Source organism: Heteronotia binoei, chromosome 5 (assembly GCF_032191835.1).
Source record: "Heteronotia binoei isolate CCM8104 ecotype False Entrance Well chromosome 5, APGP_CSIRO_Hbin_v1, whole genome shotgun sequence".
In the NCBI taxonomy this organism is placed as follows: Eukaryota; Metazoa; Chordata; class Lepidosauria; order Squamata; family Gekkonidae; genus Heteronotia; species Heteronotia binoei.
Genome location: NC_083227.1, coordinates 4,516,466 through 4,543,715, shown reverse-complemented (window position 1 = coordinate 4,543,715; position 27,250 = coordinate 4,516,466). Strand labels below are relative to the sequence as shown.

General features: G+C 47.7%; 1 protein-coding gene and 1 pseudogene across 1 annotated transcript in view; both read left to right on the top strand.

Moving 5' to 3' along the window:
• Positions 1-27,250, top strand: part of LOC132571576 (zinc finger protein 420-like) — an 895,908-nt gene that overhangs the window by 556,483 nt on the left and 312,175 nt on the right. The gene's annotated exons all lie outside the window — the stretch shown is intronic.
• On the top strand, positions 4,170-25,617 carry LOC132570895 (zinc finger protein 14-like; annotated as a pseudogene).

Below are 27,250 nucleotides of genomic sequence, written 5' to 3'. Positions count from 1 at the left end.
TGGGGGCAAATACCAATGGGGAACTGTGGCTTCTGTGCTTGGCTTGAAGGGTCACCTGGGGGGCTGCTGTGGGCAGCAGGGGGTGGAGGAGGGATGGCAGGCGATGGCCCAGAACTGCCAGGAACTTTGGGGTGGGACTTGGGACAGATGTGATATCTTGTTGAAGTTGCATCTGGCTGAAAATCTGGTTGTGAACTTAGCATGCACAGAGACACACTGAAAAATCATTCTTATTACCTTCAACTCTCCAGAACTTCTTGATTCCCATCTGGTACATTGTGACAGTGAAGTTTCATGCTATGGTTTTCCACCAACCCCTTTCCCTCTCCATAGGACAGGGGTGGCCAATGGTAGATCTCCAGATGTTTTTTGCCTACAACTCCCATCAGCCCCAGCCAGCATGGCCAATAGCTGGGGCAGATGGGAGCTGTAGGCAAAAAACATCTGGAGAGCTACCGTTGGCCACCCCTGCCATAGAGGAAACCCAAGTCTCACAGAAGTCTGAAATATTCTGGCAGCATTTATAATCCCTGAGGCTCATAGGTCCCTGGTGCTTCTCTTCTGCCTCTCCCAGAATGTAATAAAAACGGTAAGGTTTCACAACCCCAGAAAGGAGGTGTGTGAAGCAGGGAACAAATAAGCCAGCAACCTTCCTTCCTCCCTTGTCTTAGGAACAGGCAGTGAAGAGATGCTGTTGAGCCTTCGTCTTTTCAGAAGGGTAGAAACGGCTGCTGCACCTGCAATCCAGGTAGGAGAGATTGGGGTGGGGGGGCACAGCCCGAGTCCCTCCTATTTTCTCAGAGGCGTTTTTGCTCCTTCTGTTTCTACAAAGGGTCTGTGTGAGAGATCCCTTGAATACTATTCCATTTACCCATCCCAAGCCTTACTTTCCATACCTTCCCAGACAACTCCCTTCCAGTGTGCAACCTGTGCCTGGTGTGATCTCTGAAGAGGAGGGAATCTGCTTTTTCTTCCAGGGTCCCTTTTCCTTTGAGGAGGTGTCCGTCTCTTTCACGGAGGCAGAGTGGGCCCTGCTGGATCCAAGACAAAGAGCTCTGTACTGGGAAGTCATGCTGGAGAACTATGAGAATGTGGCCTCTCTGGGTAAGGATCTTTCATGGGTGCCCTTCCGTTGCGATGAGGAATGAATCCAAATACTGAATAGCACTGCATCATTCTGAGGCATGTCCTACCACTAGGGGAGGGGCTGTGGCTCACTGACAGAGGATCTGTGTGTAATGAAAAGATCTCCAGTTCAACCGGCAGCATCTCCAGAGAAAAGGTTCAGATAGGAGGTGAAGGGAAAGACCTCTGCCTGAGACCCTGGAGAGCCGATGCTGGACTGAGCAGATGATACTGACTCCTAGGGACCAAGGGTCTGATTCAGGATAAGGAAACTTCATGTATTCCTAGAATTGGAACTGACCTCTGGGGTCATCTGGGGGGAGGGGGCAGAAATGCCCATATGCAGCATGCAGCAACGCAAGGCGAAAGAACTGCCAACAGCATCCTTAAATTCTGTCATGCAAAAGGGGCTCTTGATGTTCCAGCCACCCAAAAGGTATTTCACGTGAAGGCAGTTGCAGAAAGGCTCTGTGGCGCTCTGATCGGCCCTTCCTCTTCCAGTTCTGCTGCTCTTCAGAGGGTTCAGACCAAATTCCTTAGAACGAATCTGCAGGTCCCCAGATGTGTCCCGAATGTACTGACATGACTAGAAACTGGCACTTTAAAAATGGAAGGCAAAATGGCTTCACTCCATCACTGGCTGGAATGGAACTTTCAACCTGAGGGACTAGTCTGGGGTGGCCAAACCGTGGCTCTTTCACACAGATCGTGTGGCTCCCAAAGCTCCCACTGCCCTGTCGGCCAGTTTGGAGGAGGCATTTGTCTTTAAATCACTTTTCAAAGCAAAGCCAGCTGGAAGCTTGGAGAATGCAGTAAAAGTTGATTTCATTTCACCTCTCTCCCTCCTTGGTCCCCATCTATTTTCCTTCCTCCCTCCCTCCCTCCCTTCTTCCTTCCCGTCTTTCCTTCCTTCCTTCCACCCTCAATTCCTTCCTTCCATCCTCCCTCCCTTCCTTCCTTCCACCCTCCGTTCCTCCCTCCCTTCCACCCTCCCTCCATTCCTCCTTCCACCCTCCCTCCCTCCCTCCCTTCCTCCCTAACTTCCTCCCTCCCTCCCTTCTTCCCTCCCTCCATGCCTTCCTCCCTACCTTCCTTCCTCCCTAACTTCCTCCCTCCCTTCCTCCCTCCATGCCTTCCTTTCTTCCCTCCTTTCTTCCTTCTTTCCTCTTTTCCTCCCTCCCTCGCTCCTTCCCTCCCTCCCTCTCTTCCTTCCTTCCTTTCCTCCGTTCCTTTCTTCCACCCTTCCGCCCTCCCTCCCTTCCTTTCTTCCACCCTCCCTCCCTTCCTTCTTTCCTTCCACCCTCCCTTCCAACCTGCCTTCCATCCTCCCTCCGTTCCTCCCTTCCACCATCCCTCCTTTCCTTCCTTCCACCCTCGCTTTACCCCATCCTCCCTTCCTTTATCCCATCCTCCCTCCCTTCATCCCATCCTCCCTCCTTTCCTTTCCTTTCCTTCCTTCCTTCCTTCCTTCCTTCCTTCCTTCCTTCCTTCCTTCCTTCCTTCCTTCCTTCCTTCCTTCCTTCCTTCCCTCCTCACTTCCTTCCTTCCTCACTCCCTTCCTTCCTTCCTTCCCTTCCTTTCTCTCCTCGCTCCCTCATAAGAACATAAGAGAAGCCATGTTAGATCAGGCCAATGGCCCATCCAGGCCAACACTCTGTGTCACACAGTGGCCAAAAAACCCAGGTGCCATCAGGAGGTCCTTCCCTTCCTTCTTTTCCTCCCTCCCTCCCTCCCTCCCTCCCTCCCTCCCTCCCTTCCTTCCTTCCTTCCTTCCTTCCTTCCTTCCTTCCTTCCTTCCTTCCTTCCTTCCTCCCTCCCTCCCTCCCTCCCTTCTCTCAAACATCTGACATTCCTGTCTTGCAGCTCCCAAAACCCTAAAGTTTATTCCATGTGGATTTTACATGAAGCAAGTTTGGCCACCCCTGGACTAATCCATTTGCTATTACCCAATACTTTTCAAGCTAAATGGTTGAAATCGGTGCATAACAAATCAGTTACTTGGATTTCCCCCTCCCCAGGTGATTCTAGCCATGACCTGGGCTCAGGCCAAGGTAGTTCTTAAACTGAGGATATAGAGAGACAAACAGATCTTCATAGATATCCCAAATGCAGGGTGCCCAGTCAAACTGGATATGGTTCAGTCCGAACACACCTTGATGTAAAGAAAAACCAGAAAAGCCTTCACAGTGGCTAGATGTGAGACTCTCCCCTCTGTGGTGCTTGAGGGCAAATTCAGAAGAGATCGTTTTGCACAGAGGCTTTGTGAATGTGAGTCTGGGGAGACAGAAAATATTAAGCTTCTGATGCTGAGAAGTTAGTGGTATTATGAGGTTCGAGTTAGATTAATTCAGCCTCTTATAAAATAGATGCCTGGGCAGACAGACGGGCGGGGGAGGTATCCTTAAATATTAATTATTCTTGGGGAAAGGTGGATGTGTGGTTCAGATCAGCCAAACTTTCCTCCTATAGTCATATAGATGCTGTTAGATCTTACTCCCTTTCCAAGTGCTAACAGTTTCTTTCTCTCTATCCCAGCAGAAGATGAGCAGAGGAATGTGGAGGGTGAGGAACTTCATCAGAAAATGCCACATAGAGTTAAAAATGAAAACTTGAACAAAATTGTCAGGAATCGAAGCAAACCTAAGAGAAAGAAAAGTGGTGGTATGGTTGAGAAATATGATGGAAGAAAGCAGAATGTACATTTTCCAAAGCACTGGATAATGAAGGCAAGGAAATCCATTCAGTGTGGAAAGTATTTCAGAAATAGATCAGAGCTCCTTGTACACCAGACAATACAGAGAGAGGAGAAACATTCTGACTTCTCAGAAATTAGTAATAAATTCAGTCAGAGTAGAATCTTTCAGCTGCACCAAAAAACCCACAGAGGAGTGAGAACTTTTACGTGCCCAGAGAGTGCAAAGAGCTTAATTAAGTGTGGCAATCTTCAACATCATCAGATTACCCACACAGGGGCAAAGCCTTATGAATGCTCAGAGTGTGGAAAGAGATTCAGTCAGAGTGGTCATCTTCAATATCATCAGCGAACCCACACAAGGGAGAAACCTTTTGAATGCTCAGAGTGTGGAAAGAGATTCAGTTGGAGTGGCCATCTTCAAAGTCATCAGAGAACCCATACAGGGGAAAAACCCTTTGAGTGCTCAGAGTGTGGAAAGAAATTCAGTACAAGTGGCAGTCTTCAACGTCATCAGAGAACCCACACAGGGGAGAAACCTTTTGAATGCTCAAAGTTTGGAAAGAGATTCAGTCGGAGTGGCTATCTTCAATATCATCAGAGAACCCACACAGGGGAGAAACCTGTTGAATGCTCAGAGTGTGGAAAGAGATTCAGTCGGAGTGGCAGTCTTCAACATCATCAGATTACCCACACAGGGGAAAAACCTTTTGAGTGCTCAGAGTGTGGGAAGAGATTCAGTCGAAGTGGCTATCTTCAATATCATCAGAGAACCCACACAGGGGAGAAACCTTTTGAATGCTTAGAGTGTGGAAAGAGATTCAGTACAAGTGGCAATCTTCAGTGTCATCAGAGAACCCACACAGGGGAGAAACCTTTTGAGTGCTCAGAGTGTGGGAAGAGATTAAGTGAGAGTAACACTCTTCAACAGCACCAAAGAACCCACACAGCGGAGAAACCTTTTGAATGCTCAGAGTGTGGAAAGAGATTCAGTCGGAGTAGCACTCTTCAACAGCACCAAAGAACCCACACAGGAGAGAAACCGTTTGAATGCTCAGAGTGTGGAAAGAGATTCAGTTGGAATTGCAATCTTCAAGATCATCAGAGAACCCACACAGGGGAGAAACCTTTTGAATGCTCAGAGTGTGGAAAGAAATTCAGTCAGAGGGGCAATCTTCAACGTCATCAGAGAACCCACACAGGGGAGAAACCTTTTGAGTGCTCAGAGTGTGGAAAGAGATACAGTGAGAGGAGGAATCTTCAGCAGCATCAGAGAACACACAGAGGGGAGAATCTTTAGAATTCTCAATCTCTATCCCAATGGGAGCACTTCCCCCCCCCCTTTGAACGTGCTGATAAGCCGTTTGTCCGTCAGCCTCCGTTACTGCAATGACAACTCTCATCCTGTTGGTTCCAATGAGGCTAAGGGGAGCAGGCGATGGGAGAACATTTTAGTGCTTAGAGTGTGAGAGAAGATTCAGTTAAAGCAGCACTCTTCAACTGCATCGAAGAACCCACACATGGGGGAGGAAACTTTTGAGTGTGCAGATTCAGTCAGTGTGACAATTTTCAAAGGCATATATGAACTCATAGAATGGAGAAACCTTTTGAATTTCTTTGAAAGTGATTCAGTCCAAGAAGTTCTCTTCTGCCCTGTCAAGGAACCCACACAAGGGGGATCTATTCAACCTCTTAGCCTGTAGAAAGAGCTTTCCTCCTACTTCATATCTAAATGACAACCACAGACCACAAAAAGTATTGAAAAGATGCCAATTGCTGTAAAAGGTTGAAATCCACAAAAGAAACCTTATTCTAATCAGAAAGAAACGTTAAAAGCGCTTGGGCAGGGTATAAATCTGCATTCTTTTTCTTCTTTTAGGGTTGTGTCCAGTTTCAGCTTGAGGACCAATAAAGGTTTATGCTGAGCTTAACCTTCCATGTGCAAGCACACTTCTTCAGAGACAGGGAAAGAGAACTTCCTCAAGACCCCTGCCATCTAGGTAGGGAGAGGGTGGGCAGAGGGTTAGTTGCCAGGCAGGGCTAGTTAGAGTCACGATGCAGAAGGAACTGGGCCCTGACTGGGAGAGACCAGGCAAGCCTGCTCTTGTCAGATCTCAGAAGCCGAGCAGGGTGGACTCTGGCAAGGACTTGGATGGGAGACCTCCTTGGAATACCAGCAGCGGGGATGCAGAGGCAGGCTTTATTTAGCTACCTCCCTCAATATACTCCAGCCCCCCAGCAGGGGTCAGCCAGCAGAGGTCGTCATGGCCTTCAGATGGACACACACACAGACATATGAAAATACAGAAGAAGAAAAAGAAGGAGAGGCATCAGTCACTGGTCATAAGTATAGCTGAGTCTGGACAAAAGCAGCTGGTAAAACCTAAGCCAGGGGTGTCCAAACTGTGACTTGGGAGCCACATGTGGTTCTTTCACGCATATTGTGCAGCTCCCAGAGGTCAAGGAGGAACTTAATGCAGGCTTACTCTCAAGTAAGCTTGCTTCACACTGGGGCCACAGTTAGCCTCTGAGCACTTCCCATAGATAGATATTTCCACCGTGTGTGAAGGGGAGAAGGAGGGGGAAATAGGCAGGCTTCCAAGGCCTTCTCCTCTACCACACAGATCACCCACGGACCTAGAGCGGGGAAAGCCAGTGCAAAAGCTGAGAGAGCCACTGGAAGGAAGGATGGAATTAAAGAGGGCAGTGCCGGGTTCCCCCCTTAAGTTTCATAAGAACATAACAATATAAGAGAAGCCATGTTGGGTCAGGCCAATGGTCCATCCACTCCAACACTATGTGTCACACAGTGGCCGAAAAAATTATATATATATACACATATATATACACACTGTGGCTAATGGCCACTGATGGACCTCTGCTCCATATTTTTATCCAATCCCCTCTTAAAGCTGTCTATACTTGTATCTGCCACCACCTCCTGTGGCAGTGAATTCCACATGTTAATCACCCTTTGGGTGAAGAAGTACTTCCTTTTATCTGTTTTAACCTGACTGCTCAGCAATTTCATCGAATGCCCACGAGTTCTTGTATTGTGAGAAAGGGAGAAAAGTACTCCTTTCTGTACTTTCTCCATCCCATGCATAATCTTGCATAATCCCATGCATATTCCCATACATAATCTATCATGTCACCCTGCAGTCGACGTTTCTCCAAGCTAAAGAGCCCCAAGCTTTTTAACCTATCTTCATAGGGAAAATGTTCCAACCCTTTAATCATTCTAGTTGCTTTTTTCTGCACTTTTTCCATTCTTATAATATCCTTTTTGAGGTGCGGTGACCAGAACTGCACACAGTATTCCAAATGAGACTGCACCATCGATTTATACAGGGGCATTACGATACTGGCTGATTTGTTTTCAGTGAGTTATCTACCACAACCCCAAGATCTCTCTCTTGGTCAGTCTCTGCCAGTTCACACCCCATCAACTTGTATTTGTAGCTGGGATTTTTGGCCCCAATGTGCATTACTTTGCACTTGGCCACATTGAACCTCATCTGCCACGTTGACACCCACTCACCCAGCCTCAACAGACCCCTTTGGAGTGCCTCACAATCCTCGCTGGTTCTCACCACCCTGAACAATTTAACATCCTGAACTTTGCCACTTCACTGCTTACTCCCAACTCCAAATCATTTATGAACAAGTAAAGAGCATGGGACCCAGTACTGAGCCCTGCGGCACCCCACTGCTTAGAGGAGAGCCAGTTTGGTGTAGTGGTTAAGTGTGTGAACTCTTATCTGGGAGAACCGGGTTTGATTCCCCACTCCTCCGCTTACATCTGAAGAAGAAGAAGATATTGGATTTATATCCCACCCTCCACTCCGAAGAGTCTCAGAGCGGCACACAATCTCCTTTACCTTCCTCCCCCACAACAGACACACTGTGAGGTGGGTGGGGCTGGAGAGGGTTCTCACAGCAGCTGCCCTTTTAAGGACAACCTCTGCCAGAGCTATGGCTGACCCAAGGCCATTCCAGCAGGTGCAAGTGGAGGAGTGGGGAATCAAACCCGGTTCTCCCAGGTAAGAGTCCGCACACTTAACCACTACACCAAACTGGCTCTCCTGGCATCTGCTGGCATGTCCTTGGGTCAGCCATAGCTCTGGCAGAGGTTGTCCTTGAAAGAACAGCTGGTGTGAGAGCCCTCTCCAGCCCCACCTACCTCACAAGGTGTCTGTTGTTGGGGAGGAAGGTAAAGGAGATTGTGAGCCACTCTGAGACTCTTTGGAGTGGAGGGCGGGATATAAATCCAATATCTTCTCACCGTCCTCCACTGCGAAGACTGCCCATTTATACTCACTCTCTGCTTCCTATTAATTAGCCAGTTTTTGATCCATAAGAGGACCTGTCCTTTTACTCCATGACTCTCGAGCTTACTAAGGAGCCTTTGATGAGGAACTTAATCAAAAGCTTTCTGGAAGTCAAGGTAAAAAGACCCGGCCGAATTGGCAAACTACCGACCGGTGTCTAATTTACCATTTTTAGGTAAAATTATCGAGAGGGCAGTGGCGTTGCAGCTACAGAGATTTCTAGATGACGCTTCTGTCTTAGACCCGTGCCAGTCTGGCTTCCGGCCGGGCCACGGGATGGAGACGGTCCTGGTCGCCTTGGTGGATGACCTCCAGCGGCAACTGGATCGAGGCGGTGCGGCAATACTGATGTTATTAGATTTGTCGGCTGCATTTGATACAGTCGACCATCAGCTGCTGATTCACCGCCTCGCCGACATAGGGGTAGAGGGGCTGGCCTTACAATGGCTTTCCTCCTTCCTCATGGGTCGGGGACAGAGGGTGGCGATTGGGGGTGAGCGATCCCAGAGGCGCACACTAGATTGTGGGGTGCCCCAGGGAGCAGTTCTCTCCCCGATGTTATTCAACATCTATATGCGCCCCCTCGCCCAGATTGCCCGGAGATTTGGGCTGGGTTGCCATCAATATGCAGATGACACCCAGCTCTATCTACTAATGGATGGCCGACCCGCCTCCGCCCCGGGGAACCTGGACCGGGCTTTGCAGGCTGTTGCAACGTGGCTCAGACTGAGCGGGCTGAAGTTGAATCCAGCGAAGACAGAGGTTCTCCAGGTGGGTTGTGGCACTCTGGGGAAGGAAATATCTCTCCCGGCCTTTGACGGGCCGCCACTGAAGACGGCGCAACGGGTAAAGAGCCTGGGTGTTTTACTGGAGCCTTCATTATCAATGGAGGCCCAGATAACAGCCACTGCCAAGTCAGCATTCTTTCATCTGAGGCGGGCGAGGCAGTTGGCCCCTTTCCTAGAGCGGCAGGACCTAGCAATGGTGATCCATTCGACGGTCACCTCAAGACTGGACTACTGTAACGCTCTCTACATGGGGCTGCCTCTATACCGGACCCGGGAGCTACAGCTAGTGCAGAATGCGGCAGCCAGGCTGCTACTTGGTCTTCCAAGATGGAGGCATATACGGCCTGGGCTGCGCGGACTGCACTGGCTGCCGATTGTATACCGGATCCGGTACAAAGTGCTGGTCATAACCTTTAAAGCCCTATATGGCCAAGGACCGACCTACCTGAGGGACCGTCTCTCCCCATATGAGCCCCAGAGAGCACTGAGGTCAGTAGGCAAAAACAAACTGAATATCCCTGGGCCAAAAGAAGTAAAACTGCAAAGCACCCGCACTCGGGCCTTTTCTGCCGCAGCCCCACAACTCTGGAACCAGCTCCCAGAGGAGGTGCGGGCCCTGCGGAACTTAGATTAGTTCCGCAGGGCCTGCAAGACCGCCCTCTTCAAACAGGCGTACACTAATGATGGTACCAATGTTTACTGCTAAATTAATAATGCTTACCGCCACTGTTAGTCTAGGAATGTTTTAATCACTGATTGGTTTTAATGTGTTCTTAATGTTTTATTATTGTATTGTTCATTTTAAATGTTGTAAGCCGCCCTGAGCCTGCTCTGGCGGGGGAGGGCGGGATATAAATAAAATTTTACATTACATTACATTATCTATTAGGTCTCCTTTGTCCACTTGTTTGTTCACCCCCTTAAACAAATGTAACAAGTTCGTGAGGCAAGATCTTCCCTTACTGAACCCATGCTGAGTCTTCCTCAATAACTCGTATTCATCAATGTGCCTACTCATTCTGTCCTTGATAATAGTTTCTACCGACTTTCCCAGTATTGAAGTCAGACTGACTGGCTTGTAATTTCCCAGATCTCCTCTGGAACCCTTTTTAAAGATGGGGGTGACATTTGCTCTTGGAGGAGCTGTGTTTAGGAACATAGGATTCATGGCAAAGAGAGATACATAATGATGCAAACAGAGGTGAAAGATTCATATAATGCTTGTGTGTTTCCTTCTCCTACTGGTGCCAAAAAATAATTCTGTAACCTTTCCTTATGATGGTCTTATGAGGATTGTTATTCCCTGGTTTTGTTTTTTAAAAACTCTCCTTTTAGCATGGTCATATTATCAAGTGCATACTTACGCATTTATCTTTCTGTGCCAAAAAAAAAGTATTAAAAGAAAGATGTGTATAACAACAGCCAGGGCAGCCAGAGGGAGGATCGGGGTGGGGGGCTCCTGCGGGGTTTGTGCTGCAAGTGGGACACAGTTGCCAACATCCAGAGAAGTATATCTGAACAAATAGAACTTTGACAATGTCACTGTGTTTAACATACATCTATTCAAATGGAGATATCAGTAACAAATTTTGCACAAAATTCCCAAAGCTGAGTCCACGCATAGCAGACTTCAGAAGAGCGGATGCCATGCTATGGCTTTCATCAGTATGAAGCAGAATGAGAGCAGGGAAGGGGGCAGGCGAGCAAGAAAGCCAGCCTAGAGTGGGGAAGGCAGTGCGAGAGCAGGGAAGGCAGCCTGAGAGCAAGAAAGATGGCGTGAGAGCAGGAAAGGCCTCTGTGAGTTATGGGGGGGGGGGGGGTCTCTCAATTCGGCACATACACCCCGGGCCGCCGCCCTAGGCAAATGCCGAATTTGCCAAGTGGAAGGGCCAGCTCTGATCTGTGTTCCTTCTAGATGGTTTCTGATGTCCTTGAAAGAGCAGCTTCTGGGAGAGCTCTCTCAGCCCCACCCACAGGGTGTCTGTTGTAGGGAAAGAAGATAAAGGAGATTGTGAGCTGCTCTGAGACTGATTCAGAGAGAAGGGAGGAGTATAAATTTGAGTCTTCTTCAAAAACGTGACTCCAAGGCACGGATCCACATGGATCCTCAGGGTTTTTCCTTTGGGTCCCCCCGACATCAACATCAAATCACATATCATGTCCAGGGACACTGCTTGCACCAGAAAAATCACGCATCCATGGCAACACCATGCTGCAAAAATATGGTTCAAAACTGCAAATTCTCATGGATCCTCATAGTTTTTGCATCGGATGACCCCAAATTCAGCATCATAAGAACATAAGAACATAAGAGAAGCCATGTTGGATCAGGCCAACGGCCCATCAAGTCCAACACTCTGTGTCACACAGTGGCAAAAAATGTTATATACACACATACACTGTGGCTAATAGCCACTGATGGACCTGTGCTCCATACACTGTGGCTAATAGCCACTGATGGACCTGTGCTCCATACACTGTGGCTAATAGCCACTGATGGACCTGTGCTCCATATTTTTATCTAAACCCCTCTTGAAGGTGGCTATACTTGTGGCTGCCACCACCTCCTGTGGCAGTGAATTCCACATGTTAATCACCCTTTGGGTGAAGAAGTACTTCCTTTTATCCGTCTTAACCTGTCTGCTCAGCAATTTCATCGAATGCCCACGAGTTCTTGTATTGTGAGAAAGGGAGAAAAGTACTTCTTTCTCTACTTTCTCCATTCCATGCATTATCTTGTAAACCTCTATCATGTCACCCCGCAGTCGACGTTTCTCCAAGCTAAAGAGTCCCAAGCGTTTCAACCTTTCTTCATAGGGAAAGTGCTCCAGCCCTTTAATCATTCTAGTTGCCCTTCTCTGCACCTTCTCTAAAGCTATAATATCCTTTTTGAGGTGCGGCGACCAGAACTGCACACAGTACTCCAAATGAGACCGCACCATCGATTTATACAGGGGCATTATGATACTGGCTGATTTGTTTTCAATTCCCTTCCTAATAATTCCCAGCATGGCATTGGCCTTTTTTATTGCAAATGCACACTGTCTTGACACTTTCAGTGAGTTATCTATCATGACCCCAAGATCTCTCTCAAATCACACATTATAAACATGGCCACAGCTGACGCCACATAAATCCTGCATCCACAGCTTCATGGCAACACCACGCAACAGAAACATGATTCCAAAGCACGGAGCCTCATAAATTCATGATTTGGGGGGGGGGGGGGGGCGGAAATGAAATCAAAGCACCATCACCCTGTAGCCCATCTCTTAGCCTGCAGGAAGCACCCCAAAAATCATGCATACCCTTCAGCCCCCTGCCCCTCCCCCAGCTGTGCACCACGGCCTGCCTGCCCCCCAAGTGGCCCTCAGCATCTCCCTGGACGTGCAAGGAAGCGCCGGGAGGCCCCACCAGGTTTTCTCTCCAGGGGGGCAACAGAAGCGCTCAATAGTCTCTTGAAAGACGACCCTCATCTCATCAGCACCAACCTCCCCTTTCGCCCCCCTTGAGTTTTACGGTCCTTATTCTACGGGGGACCCAGCTGCAGCCTCCTTTTTCTGAGCTGCCTCAGCAGCACTGGGGACACCCCGGGAGGAGCGCAGCCCCCTGCTGCAAAGTTACTCCCGAGCAGCCCCGTTGAGCAGCACAAGGCGAGGCTGACGGCAGCCTACATGAAGCTCCTCTGCAGCACTGGAAGGGTTAAGACCGCCGAGCTGCTTTCTAGAGAGGCCGATCAAGTGGGGGGGGGCAGGAGAGGAGGGGCTTTTCCTGGGGGAGGGGTTTGCATTTGCAGGGCGGAGGAGGAAGGGAGAAGCCTGCAAAGAAGCTGCAGCAGGAGAGAGACGCTTTGCAGCCGCCGGATCCTGGGGACGTTTACTTGGAAGTAAGTCTTGGAGGAGGAATAAGCATTTCGCTCTTGGGAGGGAGGGAGGCGGGGATCATTGCAAGCCGGGGCTGTCCCAGGTGGGCCGTTTTCTCCCAGGGAACTGATCTCTGTCTGCTGGAGGTGGGTTCTAATTTTTGGAGAAATTCAGGCCCCACCTGGACCAAGAGATTCACGGAAACACCTCCTAAAGCCACCATAATCAACTACTGTGAATACATAACTAACAGGTTTTTACTACAGATCCAAATATTCTTATGCTCAGTAATCAATATATCAGTCCGCAACTCTTTCACACGTATATCCTTTCCACAGTTCACAATATAAAGTGCCCTAAATGTCCCTTTAAGTGCAAGCGTCTTGTCAGCCTCTCTCAAGAGAAGATCCTGTGTTCCTTGAATAAAGGGCTTGCAAAAAGTATTGTCAGTTTCACGTGTGGATTTCAGTGCAAAGTGGGGGCCTTCTGAGGATGGCCTGGATCAATCTCTCAGGGATTTCTTTGGCACTGTAGTAAACTTTCTTGGTTATTTATTCAGGGTAGTTGATTGGTTATTTTGGCTTCAACCCGTAGAGGTTGGTTACTCTATTAGGCACCGGTCTTGTTCAGCTTTGTAAGCGGAGTTTGTCGGGGATAAGCGATAATCAGTGTAAGAAAAGTTAACTGTATGAAACTGACATTCTCTTGCTGCTCTTTTTCATTCTGCAACCCAAGCTGGCCTTTTGGGGAGTGGGAAGAGTTAAGAAAGGGCTGGGGGCTGGGGGAAGGGAAGGCCAGCCTGCCTTGGCTGCAGCCCCATCCTAACCTCCGGATGTGGGGCCAGTGTGGGGCTGGGGCTGCCCAGCAGAGGAGAGGAACATTTGAAATACCCCTGTTGCCAAGGAGGAGAGCGCCTAGCAAGCCCATTGGTGCTCATGCAAACACCACCCACATCCACCAATCAGAGCATTACGCAGCTCCCCTGACAGGCAGAGAGGGGTGGAGCTTGCTGGTGTGGCCACGCCCACAATATATACAGGGCCTGGAGGAACAAAGGCCACACAAGAATCCACCACTGTGAGAATCATGGCATGTAAACACACCAGGGTATTCCACGGATCTGGATTCAAGTCCCCACCTGCATCAGTGTTTTGGGAAGTGGGCACCCAGGGAGAGAACAGGCTTGCTCCAAACGCATCGCCCCTGCCCATCCCTCCTGCATTGGGGTTAGGGGAGAAGAAAGGGGATCTCTTTGCCAGGCAAGAGAGGCACAGACCCCCAGGCAGCACAACAGGGAGGAACGCCAGTCCCAGGAGGGGTGGGGGGGTTCAGAACTTGTTCAGGGAGATGCCGGCAAGACTTTGAAGCCTGCCTTTTGTGGGGTCAGGAGGCCCAGAAAGGAATCTCAGATGGGATCACATGTGTTGAATCATTCATGCTGATTGGCTGGTCGCATGGCAGGTATTTTGGCTGACTCTTCCCTCAACTACCATCTCCACCAATGAGATAATTAGTAGCCAAGCAAAGGTGTTCAAGGTCTTGGTGTAGCCTTTATTCCAAATAGTCTGGACTCTGGAAAACGGTCCTTCTTTCAGGGTGAGCGGGAATATGGGGCTGGGAGAAAACTGTGATAATTCTCTGGATGAAGGACATGTGGTCTATTCCCTGCTTCTTTTTGGGAATGGAGGTTGTATTTGTTACGTGCATCTGTGTGTCTGCATATTTGTGTGTGTGTGTGTGTGTATCTTCCTTTCGACACACTCCTGTCCGTCTCCCTCAGTCCCCTCAGGGAAAAGCCTCCCTTCAGAGCCGGTAGTTTCAGCTGGTAGTTTTAAATTGTTTTACCTTTGTTGTCATCCTCCCAGAGCCAGTTCATGGGAAAGGGTGGAGTACAAGTTAACAAAAACAGAACAAAGTGAATAAAGGCCACTTTTGAAAGACAGAGGTGGCCCAAGAGAAGGGGAAGGAGATGGAACAGCAGGACCCAGAAGGACCTGGGAAGAGAGCAGGAAAGAGCCCCCATCCCATCCCACCTGGAAGTGATGCTGAATTCTGGGAAAGGGCTGTGTCAAAGGCCATGGCTAAGGACACCGTGACCTCAGATGTGCATCGCCAGTGCTTCCGGCAGCTCCGCTACCATGAGGTCGATGGGCCCCGAGAGGTTTGCAGCCAGCTCCATGGACTTTGCAGCCAGTGGCTGAAGCCGGAGAGGCACACCAAGAAGCAGATCCTGGACCTGGTGATCCTGGAGCAGTTCCTGACTCTCCTGCCCCAGGAAATGCAGGGCTGGGTCATAGGATGTGGGCCGGAGAGCAGTTCCCAGGCAGTGGCCCTGGCCGAAGGTTTCCTCCTGAGTCAGGCAGAGGAGAAGAGGCAGGCAGAACAGGTGAGGGGATTCCCTCCAGATGTGTCTAATTCAAGCAACCATATCTGATCTTATCTTAAAGTTTCCTTGCCAGATAATTGCCCAGGGCCTCTTCTGCTAGAGAATTTCTAGCCCATGCAAATAACTCACCAAATCTGCTGAGAGAAGGGTGCAGAGTCTGGGAGTGGGGCTAGGGTTGCCAAGTCCAATTCAAGAGATATCTGGGGACTTTGGGGGTGGAGCCAGGAGACTTTGGGGGTGGAACCAGGAGACATTGGGGTGGAGCCAGGAGACATTGGGGGTGGAGCCAAGATCAAGGCTGTGACCAGCATCATTGAACTCCAAAGGGAGTTTTGGCCATCACATTTAAAGGGACAGCACACCTTTTCAATTCCTTCCTTCTATAGGAAATAATGAAGGATAGGGGCACCTTCTTTTGGGGTTCATAGAATTGGACCCCCTGGTCCAATCTTTTTGAAACTTGGGGGGTATTTTGAGGAGAGGCACTAGATGCTATACTGAAAATGTGGCGCCTCTACCCCAAAAAACAGCCCCCCCAGAGCCCCAGATACCCGTGGATCAATTCTCCATGATTTTCTATGCAAATAAATCTCCATAGGGAATAATAGAGTTCTCAGCAGACATTTCCCTCCCCTCCCTGCACTTTCTGACGTCCCTGAAGTGGGGGGAGGGGTCTCCAAACAGGGGGATTTCCTGCCCCCACCTGGGGATTGGCAACCCTAAGTGGGGCAGGATCCCTTCCTTGGTCTCTTTTCCATTCCATCTCTTACCCCTCTCCCTGGCTGCTGTTTCAGATGCGGGGACCACCTTTGGAGATGGAAGCTGCAATCCCTGAGGCAGAAGGAGCTTCCTTGGAGCAGGGCCAGAGGGTGCAGGCGGTGGAGCGTGCCCAAGATGCCCTCTCCTGTGGTAAGGACTCCTTGTGCCTGGGTGCAGTTGGGGCAGCCTGTGAATGTGGTGGGTAGAGAGTTCAGGTCAGATGAAAATGAAGCAACTCAGAGTTAATTGGTGGCACTCAGTGTCCATAATTTGTGATGCCTCTAAAATGAGATTAGACAAATTCCTCGGGGTCAATTTCTATCATTGATTAAAAACATATATATTCATATCTCTCCTTCCTTCCATGAAGATCTTAAATTGCTGAGGGGAAAGGCAGACAAGCCTCAGCAGAGCCCTTCACCCTGGGGAATCAAGGGAGCCCCCACCTTCTGGGGGAGCAGAGCTCTGGAAAGCACTTTCTAGGGGCCAATAATCCTGGGGAAATGTGGCTTCGGTGCCTGTGCTTGAAGGGTAATCTGGGGGACTGCTGTGGGCAGCAGGGGGTGGGGGGCTGTGGCTTGGCCCACCCAGGAGCTGTGGGGAGGGTCTTGGGGCGGGGCTTGGAACAGATGTGATGCCATCTTGAAGTTGCTTCTGGCTGAACACCTGACTGTGAATTTAGCAAGCCCAGAGACACTCTGGAAACTCATTCTTATGACCTTCAAGTCCCCATAGAGGAAACCAAAGTCCCACAGAAGCCTGAAATATGTTGGCAGCATTGATAATCCCTGAGGCTCGCTGGTCCCTGGTGCTTCTCTTCTGCCTCTCCCAGAATGTAGTAAAAGTGTTTAACAATTGGGAATGCCTTTTATGAGAAACCTAAAATCTTTTTAAATCACCCCTATCTGGCCTACTTGAATTTTGAAAGGGGATAAAGCCCTAAACTGGATTATTTTTTTTTTAATTTCAAAAAACACAATCCCTAAATACACCCTTATTAGTGGGGCAGCCTATTTAGTGGCCCTAGCCAAACCGAGAGCACACTCAGACTCCAAAACTCACTCTATAAAAACATGAAAGTGACCCAGCCCACACACACTCTCGCCAACCCCCACACCAACCAGAGGTAATTTAAAAAAACCAAAACAAAACCAGCACAATCAGAAAAGGCCAAGCAACTCAACTATTAAAAAAGTGGCCTTTTTACCAATAAGAAACCTCAGGCCAAATCAATCAACAACACCTCCCCCCTAAAACCAGAACCAGGAAAAGGGGGACAAAAGTGGCCTTTTAAACAATGAACATTAGGCCAAACAGCATCCCCCCCCCCCAAGAACCAGAAGAGAAAAGTAACAACAGCAGCACAACACAGCAGCAACAAATCAAACACAGAATACTTTTAAAACAGTAAAAAACTTAACTTTTAACAATACAGGAACTTTGCCAATCCCTCCTCCCCAAAAAAACACTTCACCCTAACCCCCAGAAATCCAAGCCACCCAAATCAGGAGAAGTAAAAGGACATTGCACTTTTAAAAGTCCTTTCACTAAATTAAGATATGGGCAAATTGGCAAACCCCACCCCACCCCAGCCCCCTCCCCAAGCAGAAGCCCCTAACCCCAAATAAGCTACCCCACCACCACCACCACCCAAATCTGGATAAGTAAAGGGACTCTGAGTCTTAAAAAGTCCTTTCACCAACAAAAATAAAAACAAGAACCCCAAGACTGTCTTACCTTGTCTTTTCTACTCCAGGGAAGTCTGGTAAGGCTGAGTGAGAGAGCAGCAGGCAGCAGCTGAAGCCAAGAGCCAGCCAGCAGCAGCACAATCTCTCACACCAACACACAGCAACACAGCAGCAATGGAATGGGAGTCCAGCCAGGCAGACTCCTTAAAAAGGTTCCCTACAGAGAGCAGTTTCAAAAAATAGCACTGCTCTCTGGCTGGCCAGACAACAGTGCTTACTTGGATACCCAAGTAAGCAAAAGATCAAAAGAACTACAATGTTGCTGATGGCTGGGCCATCAGCTACACAACAGCCCTGCAAAGTATGCATTTGCAATGCATTTTGCAAATGCAAGCTTTGGATTGGCTACTGGGGCTCCTCTTCCCCCTCCCCCCTCCCTGATCCCAGGGAGGCTATGGGAGAGGCGGGAAAAGGCTACCAAAGGCGGGAAAGGAGGCAAGCAGCTCCCCTGAGGCTGCAGAAGCCCCTTTCCCGCCTTTTGCATTGAATTCCATATACTTCCAAATATCTATTCGGAAGTATACGGTGAGCTGTATTCGGCTGCCGCATAATGGTCTCCGATTGGAAATGGCTGCAGCCGATTCCGTATACAGCCGAATCAGTGGTGATTCGGCGGCTAATTAGGTTCGGCTGAACCGAATGCACACCCCTAATCCCTGGTACTTCTCTTCTACCTCTCCCAGAATGTAATAAAAGTGTTTAAAAACTGGGAATGTAGGTAGGGCAAGGTTTCATAATTCTGGGAAGGGGGTGTGTGAAGCCGGCAACAAACAAGCAAACAGCTTCTTCCTCCCTTGTCTCAGGAACAGGCAGTGAAGTGATGCCATTGATCCATTGTCTTTTCAGAGGTGTGGAAACAGCAGCTGCACCTGCAATCCAGGTAGGAGAGGGGGCACAGCGAGAGATCCTTTGAATGCCGTTGCATTTACCCATCCCAAGCCTTACTTTCCATACCTTCCCAGACGACTCCCTTCCAGTGTGCAAACTCTGCCTGGCGTGATCTCTGAAGAGGAGGGCATCTTCTTGTTCTTCCAGGGTCCTTTTTCCTTTGAGGAGGTGTCCGTCTCTTTCACGGAAGCAGAGTGGGCCCTGCTGGATCCGGGACAAAGAGCTCTGTACAGGGAAGTCATGCTGGAGAACTACGGGAATTTGGCCTCTCTGGGTAAGGATCTTTTAGAGCAACTTGCTGCCATTGTGATGAGGAATGAATCCAAATATTGAATAGCAATGCATCATTTTGAGGACTTTTCCGCTACTTGGGAAGGGCCATGGATACTGGTAGAGCATCTGCTTGGATTGAAAAGGTCCCCAGTTCAATCGCCAGCATCTCCAGAGATAAAGATCTGGTAGGAGGTGAAATGAAAGACTGAGACCGTGGAGAGCCGATGCTGGATGGAGTAGATAATGCAGACTTCAAGGGAGCAAGATCTGATTCAGTGTCAGGAAACTTCAGGTGTTCACAGAATCGTAGAACTGGAACTGACCTCCAGGGTCATCTAGTCCAACCCCCTGCAAAATGCAGGGAACCCACCAGGACCACATATAGGGCCCATCTGTAGTATGTAGTGACACCAGGTGAAAGAACTGCCAATAACAAATCTACCATACGAAAGGGGGTCTATATGTTCCAGCCACCCCAAACCTATTTCAAGTGAAGGAAGTCGCAGAAATGCTCTGTGGCACTCTGATTGGCCTTTCCTCTTCCAGCTCTGCCCCTCTCGAGAGGGTTCAGAGCAAATTCTTTAGAGCAATCTTTCAGGTCTCCAGATGTGTCCTGAATGTACTAACATGACTAGAAATTGGCACACTGAAGATGGAAGCCAAACAGTATTTTGGCTTCACTCCATTACTGGCTTAAAAGGAACTTTCAACCTGAGGGACTAGTTCATCTGTTATTATCGGATACTTTTCAAACTTAATGAAATGGGTGCATAACAAATTACAATTACTTGGATTCCCCCACCATTGATTCTAGCCATGAACTGGGATCAGGCCAAGGTAGGTCTTAAGCAGAGGATATAGAGAGACAAGCAGATCTTGAGCGATATCCCGAATGCAGAGTGCCCAGTCAAATTAGATATTGTTTGGTCCCAATGGCACATCTAACACACCTTGATGTAAATAAACTCAGAAAAGCCTTCACACTAGCTGGATGTGAGGCTCTCCCCTCTGCAGTGCTAGAGGGCAGATTCAAAAGAGTTCCTTTTGCGCAGAGACTTTGTGAATGTGAGTCTGGGGAGACAGAATCTATCGAGCATTCTGATGCTGAGATGTTAGTGGTATAATGAGGTTCAAGCTAGATTAATTCAGCCTCATGTAAAAGAGATGGCTGGGCAGACAGACTTGGATTGCTGTAATAAACAGTTATCTGATGGAAATCGTTTCATTACTAAGACTGTGGCTAAATTTGGGTTGGCACAGGGTTGCATTCAAAAGACAATTTAATTTGTAAAGCTGTAAATCTTTTTTTTGTTTTGTCAATTTCTTATATATTTCCTATTTGTATACTGTATATTCATTTTGGTACCCCCTTGTTGAAGCATGGAATTGTTAGAATTGTTTGGCTGGAGGAACCTTTTCTAAACTGACCTGGAGGAATTTGTTTCCTGATCCCAAAGCGGGAGTCGCATTTCCCTGGGCGTGTAAGAAAGTGTCACAAGACCTAAGCAACAATGCAGCACTTCCTTTCCACCCTCTCATTGTCTACCTGACTTCACAGAATCAGCATTGCTGTCAGATGGCCTCAGTTGCCCTTCTGCAAGTACACACACATGAACAACGCAAGAAGCTGCTATGTAATGAATCAGTCCCTTGGTCCATTGAAGTCATTTCTCCCAGCATCTAATCTATGAGACAGAAAGCCACTGTTCCACACAAAAAACTGATGAGACGTTTTATTTTTCAGCAGTCTCTAAAGACAGCATATTCAGGCTACTTGTAAGAGAAACAAAACAACTTCCAGTTACAGATAACAAAACTTATTTATTTATTTATTTATTTAAGATTTATACCCCGCCCTTCCCACAAGTGGCTCAGGGCGGCCACTATGCTCTTAGAACTTACACACTATGCTCTTAGAACTCTTAGAACAGTTTCCACCTGGGTCCCCCTTGTTACCTCAGCAACACCCTGTTCAGACCCCTTTTAAAATATATAAAAAATTGATTAAGGATTTAAAAGTAAGACATCACAAAACAGCAGTTTCTGCAGTTCAGCAACAGTAATAGAAGAAAAAGTAACTGTTCTATCTAAGATATGAAGTACTTAGAAGGCACCTCTTGTTGCAGCATAAGAATTCCAACTGTAGCCTAAATGACTCTAGAGAGAACTATTCATCATGATGCAGCAAGAAAACATCAAGGTGTACTAACATGCCATGAGCATAAAGTTAGCCCGGCTTCCCTCTTATCCATCCCTGTATTGTAGTTTCTACCTCTCAAGGGTCAGGTGGTCCTAATGACACAATCAAGGGTCCCGCTTGATGGAATTTTCTAGGGGCTGTCAGCACCTTCCTAATCCCCTCATACTTCTGTTTACAGAACTGGATACAGATCCTCACGGTTAACCAATGACCACATTCTGGGATCTGGCCTCGGAAAAGATCTTGGTGTTAGCTGCAGGCAGACTCAAATTATGAACACCCAGGAATCACACCTGGCCTCTTAGTAATCCCTGTAACCCTTGGGGAAACTTGGGTTCTTTGCCTCACACATCCATCCCGCATAGACTGGTTCAGATTCTGGGCTTTGATCTCAACTGTGGTGCCGTCCTTCCAGAAGAATTTTTAATCTTCATTTCTTTCTTTCCCCATGTGAGAATGATCACTTTCTCTCTCTGCAAAAGAATCCAGAAGTATAAGAGAAACCATGGTGGAGACAGAGAACAGCCTTGCATCCAAAGAAAGGCTGAAGAGGTCTTCTAGAGGATCCCAGGAGCATATCTCCTTCCCCAAAGAGGTGGCTGATGTCAGCTCTAGGGCTATCCTCAATTCAAGAAGGCTTCCAGTGTGGTCAGAAAGCTGGCTCTATTGATAGATAGAAACAGTAGTGAGACATGACTGTGTCAGAACTGGCATACTTTTGGGGTGGCCAGTCCTTTATACCATATCTGGGCCGTTATGCAGCCCGCCAAACTTACAGTGAAAAAGCCCATGTAAAACAGTACAAACTTGTTCCCACCAACACCTTTCTTCATTAAACATTTAGCAGTTTGAGCTGTCTCAAAGCTGTGCATCCTTGAGACGGAGGCTTCACTCCCTTCTACAGGGCAGAAATTAATACTTGCGATTGTTACAATGTATAGAGCAAAGAAGATGACACAGGGGATTGGACTAGATGACCCTAGAGGTCGGTTCCAACTCTTTGATTCTATGAATCAGAGTCTCAGAGCGTCCCCCAATCTCCTTTATCTTCCTCCCCCACAACAGGCACCCCATGAGGTGGATGGGGCTGAGAGACCTCTCAGAGAAGCTGCCCTTTCGAGGACAACTTCTGCGAAAGCTATGGCTGACCCAAGGCCATTCCAGCAGCTGCACGTGGAAGAGTGTGGAATCAAACCCGGTTCTCCCAGATAAGAGTCCGCACACTTAACCACTACACCAAACCAAGCAAGCACAGAGCACCCTCCCCAATTCCTAAGAGATCTAGAAATACAAAAATGGCAAGGCCCCTTGACAGGTGAGAGTGAGCATCCATCAATGTTATATCAAGGCAACAGGCCAGGAATAAGCATGCGGGATTCCTGATTCACTTCTGAGCAACGTTTTGTTTGGTACAATCATACAGGCCAGTGGGAAAAGAGGGAGGGAGGCCTTCTCTGAACCTGAAATCTGGAGACTCTGAAACCCCTTCTGAGCAAGAGTTCAGCTGAGGCTCTTCACGGGAGGGGGAGGTATCCTTAAATACTAGATAATCTTGGGGAAAGGTGGACATGTGGTTAAGATCAGCCAAACTGGATGAAGCCAAAGGGCTATCAATCCTTTCCGCTTATAAACATTTAGATGCTGTTAGGTCTTACCAGCTTTTCCAAGAGCTAACAGTTTCTCTCTCTCTATTCCAGCAGAAGATGATCGGAGGAATGAGGAGGGGGAGGAACTTCATCAGCAAATGCAAGATAGAGTTAAAAATGAAGACTTGAATGAAAATTTCAGGAATCGCGGCATACCTAAAAGAAAGAAAGGCGGCGGTATGGCTGAGAAGCGTGATGGAAGAAAGCGGAATGTATATTTTTCCAAGCAAAGGATAATGAAGGCAAGGAAATCCATTCAGTGTGGAAAATATTTCAGAAATAGATCACAGCTCCTTGTAATCCAAAGAATACACAGAGAGGTGAAACCTTCTGTATATTCAGGGATGAGAAATGAATTCAGTCAGAGTAGAATACTTCAGCTGCACCAAAAAACCCACACAGGAGAGAAACCTTTTGAATGCTCAGAGTGTGGAAAGAGATTTATTGTGAATGGCAGTCTTCAAAATCATAAGAGAACCCACACAAGGGAGAAACCCTTTGAGTGCTCAGAGGGTGGAAAGAGATTCAGTAGAAGTGGTGACCTTCAGCATCATCACAGAACTCACACAGGGGAGAAACCTTTTGACTGTTCAAAGTGTGGAAAGAGATTCAGTTGGAGTGGCAGTCTTCAATGTCATCGTGGAATTCACACAGGGGAGAAACCTTTTGAATGCTCAGAGTGTGGAAAGAGATTCAGTAGAAGGGGTGATCTTCAGCATCATTACAGAACTCACACTGGGGAGAAACCCTTTGAGTGCTCAGAGTGTGGAAAGAAATTCAGTCAAAGTGGCAGTCTTCAAAAGCATCAAAGAACCCACACAGGGAAGAAACCTTTTGAATGCTCAGAGTGCGGCAAGAAATTCAGTCAGAGTGGCCATCTGCAGTATCATCACATAACCCACACAGGGGAGAAACCATTTGAATGCTCAGAGTGTGGAAAGAGATTCAGTACAAGTAGCAGTCTTCAATATCATCAGAGAACCCACACAGGGGATAAGCCTTTTGAATGCTCGCAGTGTGGAAAGAGATTCAGTCAGAGTGCCAATCTTCAAAATCATCAGAGAACCCACACTGGGGAGAAACCCTTTGAGTGCTCAGAGTGTGGAAAAAAATTCAGTCAGAGTGGCCATCTTCAGTATCATCAGAGAACCCACACTGGGGAGAAACCCTTTGAGTGCTCAGAGTGTGGAAAAAAATTCAGTCAGAGTGGCCATCTTCAGTATCATCAGAGAACCCACACAGGGGAGAAACCTTTTGAATGCTCAGAGTGTGGAAAGAGATTCAGTAGAAGTGGCAGTCTTCAAAAACATCAGAGAACCCACACAGGGGAGAAACGCTTTGAGTGCTCAGAGTGTGAAAAAAAATTTAGTCATAGTGGCAGTCTTCAAAAGCATCAAAGAACCCACACAGGGGAGAAACCATTTGAATGCTCAGAGTGTGGAAAGAGATTCAGTAGAAGTGGCAGTCTTCAACGTCATCGTAGAACTCACACAGGGGAGAAACCTTTTGAATGCTCAGAGTGTGGAAAGAAATTCACTTGCAATAGCAGTCTTCAAAAACATCAGAGAACTCACACAGCGGAGAAACCTTTTGAGTGCTCAGAGTGTGGAAAGAAATTTAGTCATAGTGGCAGTCTTCAAAAGCATCAAAGAACCCACACAGGGAAGAAACCATTTGAATGCTCAGAGTGTGGAAAGAGATTCAGTCGGAGAGGAACTCTTCAACGTCATCAGAGAACGCACACAGAGGAGAAACCTTTTGAATGCTGAGAGTGTGGACAGAGATTCAGTCAGAGTGCCAATCTTCAAAAGCATCAGAGAACCCACACTGGGGAGAAACCCTTTGAGTGCTCAGAGTGTGGACAAAAATTCAGTCAGAGTGGCCATCTTCAGTATCATCAGAGAACCCACACAGGGGAGAAACCATTTGAATGCTCAGAGTGTGGAAAGAGATTCAGTCGGAGAGAAACTCTTCAACGTCATCAGAAAACGCACACAGAGGAGAAATCTTTTGAATGCTCAGAGTGTGGACAGAGATTCAGTCAGAGTGCCAATCTTCAAAAGCATCAGAGAACCCACACTGGGGAGAAACCCTTTGAGTGCTCAGAGTGTGGAAAGATATTCAGTGAGAGTGGCCATCTTCAACGTCATCAGAGAACCCACACAGAGGAGAAACCTTTTGAATGCTCAGAGTGTGGACAGAGATTCAGTCAGAGTGCCAATCTTCAAAAGCATCAGAGAACCCACACTGGGGAGAAACCCTTTGAGTGCTCAGAGTGTGGAAAGATATTCAGTGAGAGTGGCCATCTTCAACGTCATCAGAGAACCCACACAGAGGAGAAACCTTTTGAATGCTCAGAGTGTGGAAAGAGTGACCATCTTCAACGTCATCAGAGAACCCACACAGGGGAAAAACCTTTTGAATGCTCTGAGTGTGGAAAGAGATTCAGTCGGAGTGGCACTCTTCAACGTCATCAGAGAACCCACACAGGGGAGAAACCTTTTGAATGCTCAGAGTGTGGAAAGAGATTCAGTGAGAGTGACCATCTTCAACGTCATCAGAGAACCCACACAGGGGAAAAACCTTTTGAATGCTCTGAGTGTGGAAAGAGATTCAGTCGGAGTGGCACTCTTCAACGTCATCAGAGAACCCACACAGGGGAGAAACCTTTTGAATGCTCAGAGTGTGGAAAGAGATTCAGTCAGAGTGGCCATCTTCAACGTCATCAGAGAACCCACACAGGGGAGAAACCTTTTGAATGCTCAGAGTGTGGAAAGAGATTCAATTGGAGAGAAACTCTTCAACAGCATCAGAGAACCCACACTGGGAAGAAACCATTTGAATGCTCAGAGTGTGGAAAGAGATTCAGTAGAAGTGGTGATCTTCAGCTTCATTACAGAACTCACACAGGGGAGAAACCCTTTGAATGGTCATAGTGTGGAAAGGGATTCAGTGAGAGGAAGAGTCTTGAACAGCATCAGAGAACACACAGAGGGGGGAATTGTTAGAATTCTCAATGTCCGGCCGCGGCTTGCCACACCTGGACTCGTTAATGACCCCAACGGATGCTTTGATGTTGGAGAGACAGCATCCTAATGAATGAGACCACTCCCCACCCCCCCTTGAACTTGCTGATAAACTCCAAACATGAGAAACCTTTTCATTGCTTAGAGTGTGAGAGAAGATTCAGTTAGAGTGGCACTCTTCAGCTGTCTCAAAGTACCCGCACATGGGGAGAAAACCTTTGAGTGTGCAGATTCAGTCAATGTGACAATTTTTACAAGCATATATGAACTCCTGTAACGGAGAAGCCTTTTGGCTTTTCAGACTGTGGAAAGAGATTCTGTCGCAGAAGCACTCCTTGATGGCAACTGAGACCCCACACAGGGAAGACACAATTTTAATGTTGGGAGCTTTGAAAGTGATTCAGTCGAAGAAGTTCTCTGCTACTGTGTCGAGGAACCTGCACAAGAAGGATCCATGTAACCTCTTAGCCCATAAAAAGAGCTTTCCTCCTAATTCATACTTAAAAGACAACCACAGACCACAAAAAGTATTGATGCCAATTGCTTATAAGGCTCTAATCTGCAGAAGAGACCTTACTCTAATCAGAGTGTGGAAAGAGATTCAGTACAAGTGGCAGTCTTCAATATCATCAGAGAACCCACACAGGGGATAAGCCTTTTGAATGCTCGCAGTGTGGAAAGAGATTCAGTCAGAGTGCCAATCTTCAAAATCATCAGAGAACCCACACTGGGGAGAAACCCTTTGAGTGCTCAGAGTGTGGAAAAAAATTCAGTCAGAGTGGCCATCTTCAGTATCATCAGAGAACCCACACAGGGGAGAAACCTTTTGAATGCTCAGAGTGTGGAAAGAGATTCAGTAGAAGTGGCAGTCTTCAAAAGCATCAAAGAACCCACACAGGGGAGAAACCATTTGAATGCTCAGAGTGTGGAAAGAGATTCAGTAGAAGTGGCAGTCTTCAACGTCATCGTAGAACTCACACAGGGGAGAAACCTTTTGAATGCTCAGAGTGTGGAAAGAAATTCACTTGCAATAGCAGTCTTCAAAAACATCAGAGAACTCACACAGCGGAGTCAGTCCTAAGGGAAAGTCCTAAGGGAAGAAGTTCTCTGCTACTGTGTCGAGGAACCTGCACAAGAAGGATCCATGTAACCTCTTAGCCCATAAAAAGAGCTTTCCTCCTAATTCATACTTAAAAGACAACCACAGACCACAAAAAGTATTGATGCCAATTGCTTATAAGGCTCTAATCTGCAGAAGAAACCTTACTCTAATCAGAAAGAAATGTTATAAGTGCTTGGGCAGGGTTTTTTGTTGTTCAGTCACACAGTCGAGTCTGACTCTTTGCGACCCCACGGACAAAATCACGCCAGGCCCTCCTGTCTTTCACCATCTTCCAAAGTCTGCTCAAATTCATGTTAGTTACATAAATAACGCTGCCCAGCCGTCTCATCCTTTGCCGTCCCCTTCTTCTTTTGCCTTCTGTCTTTCCCAGCATCAGGATCTTCTCCAGGGAGTGCTCCCTTC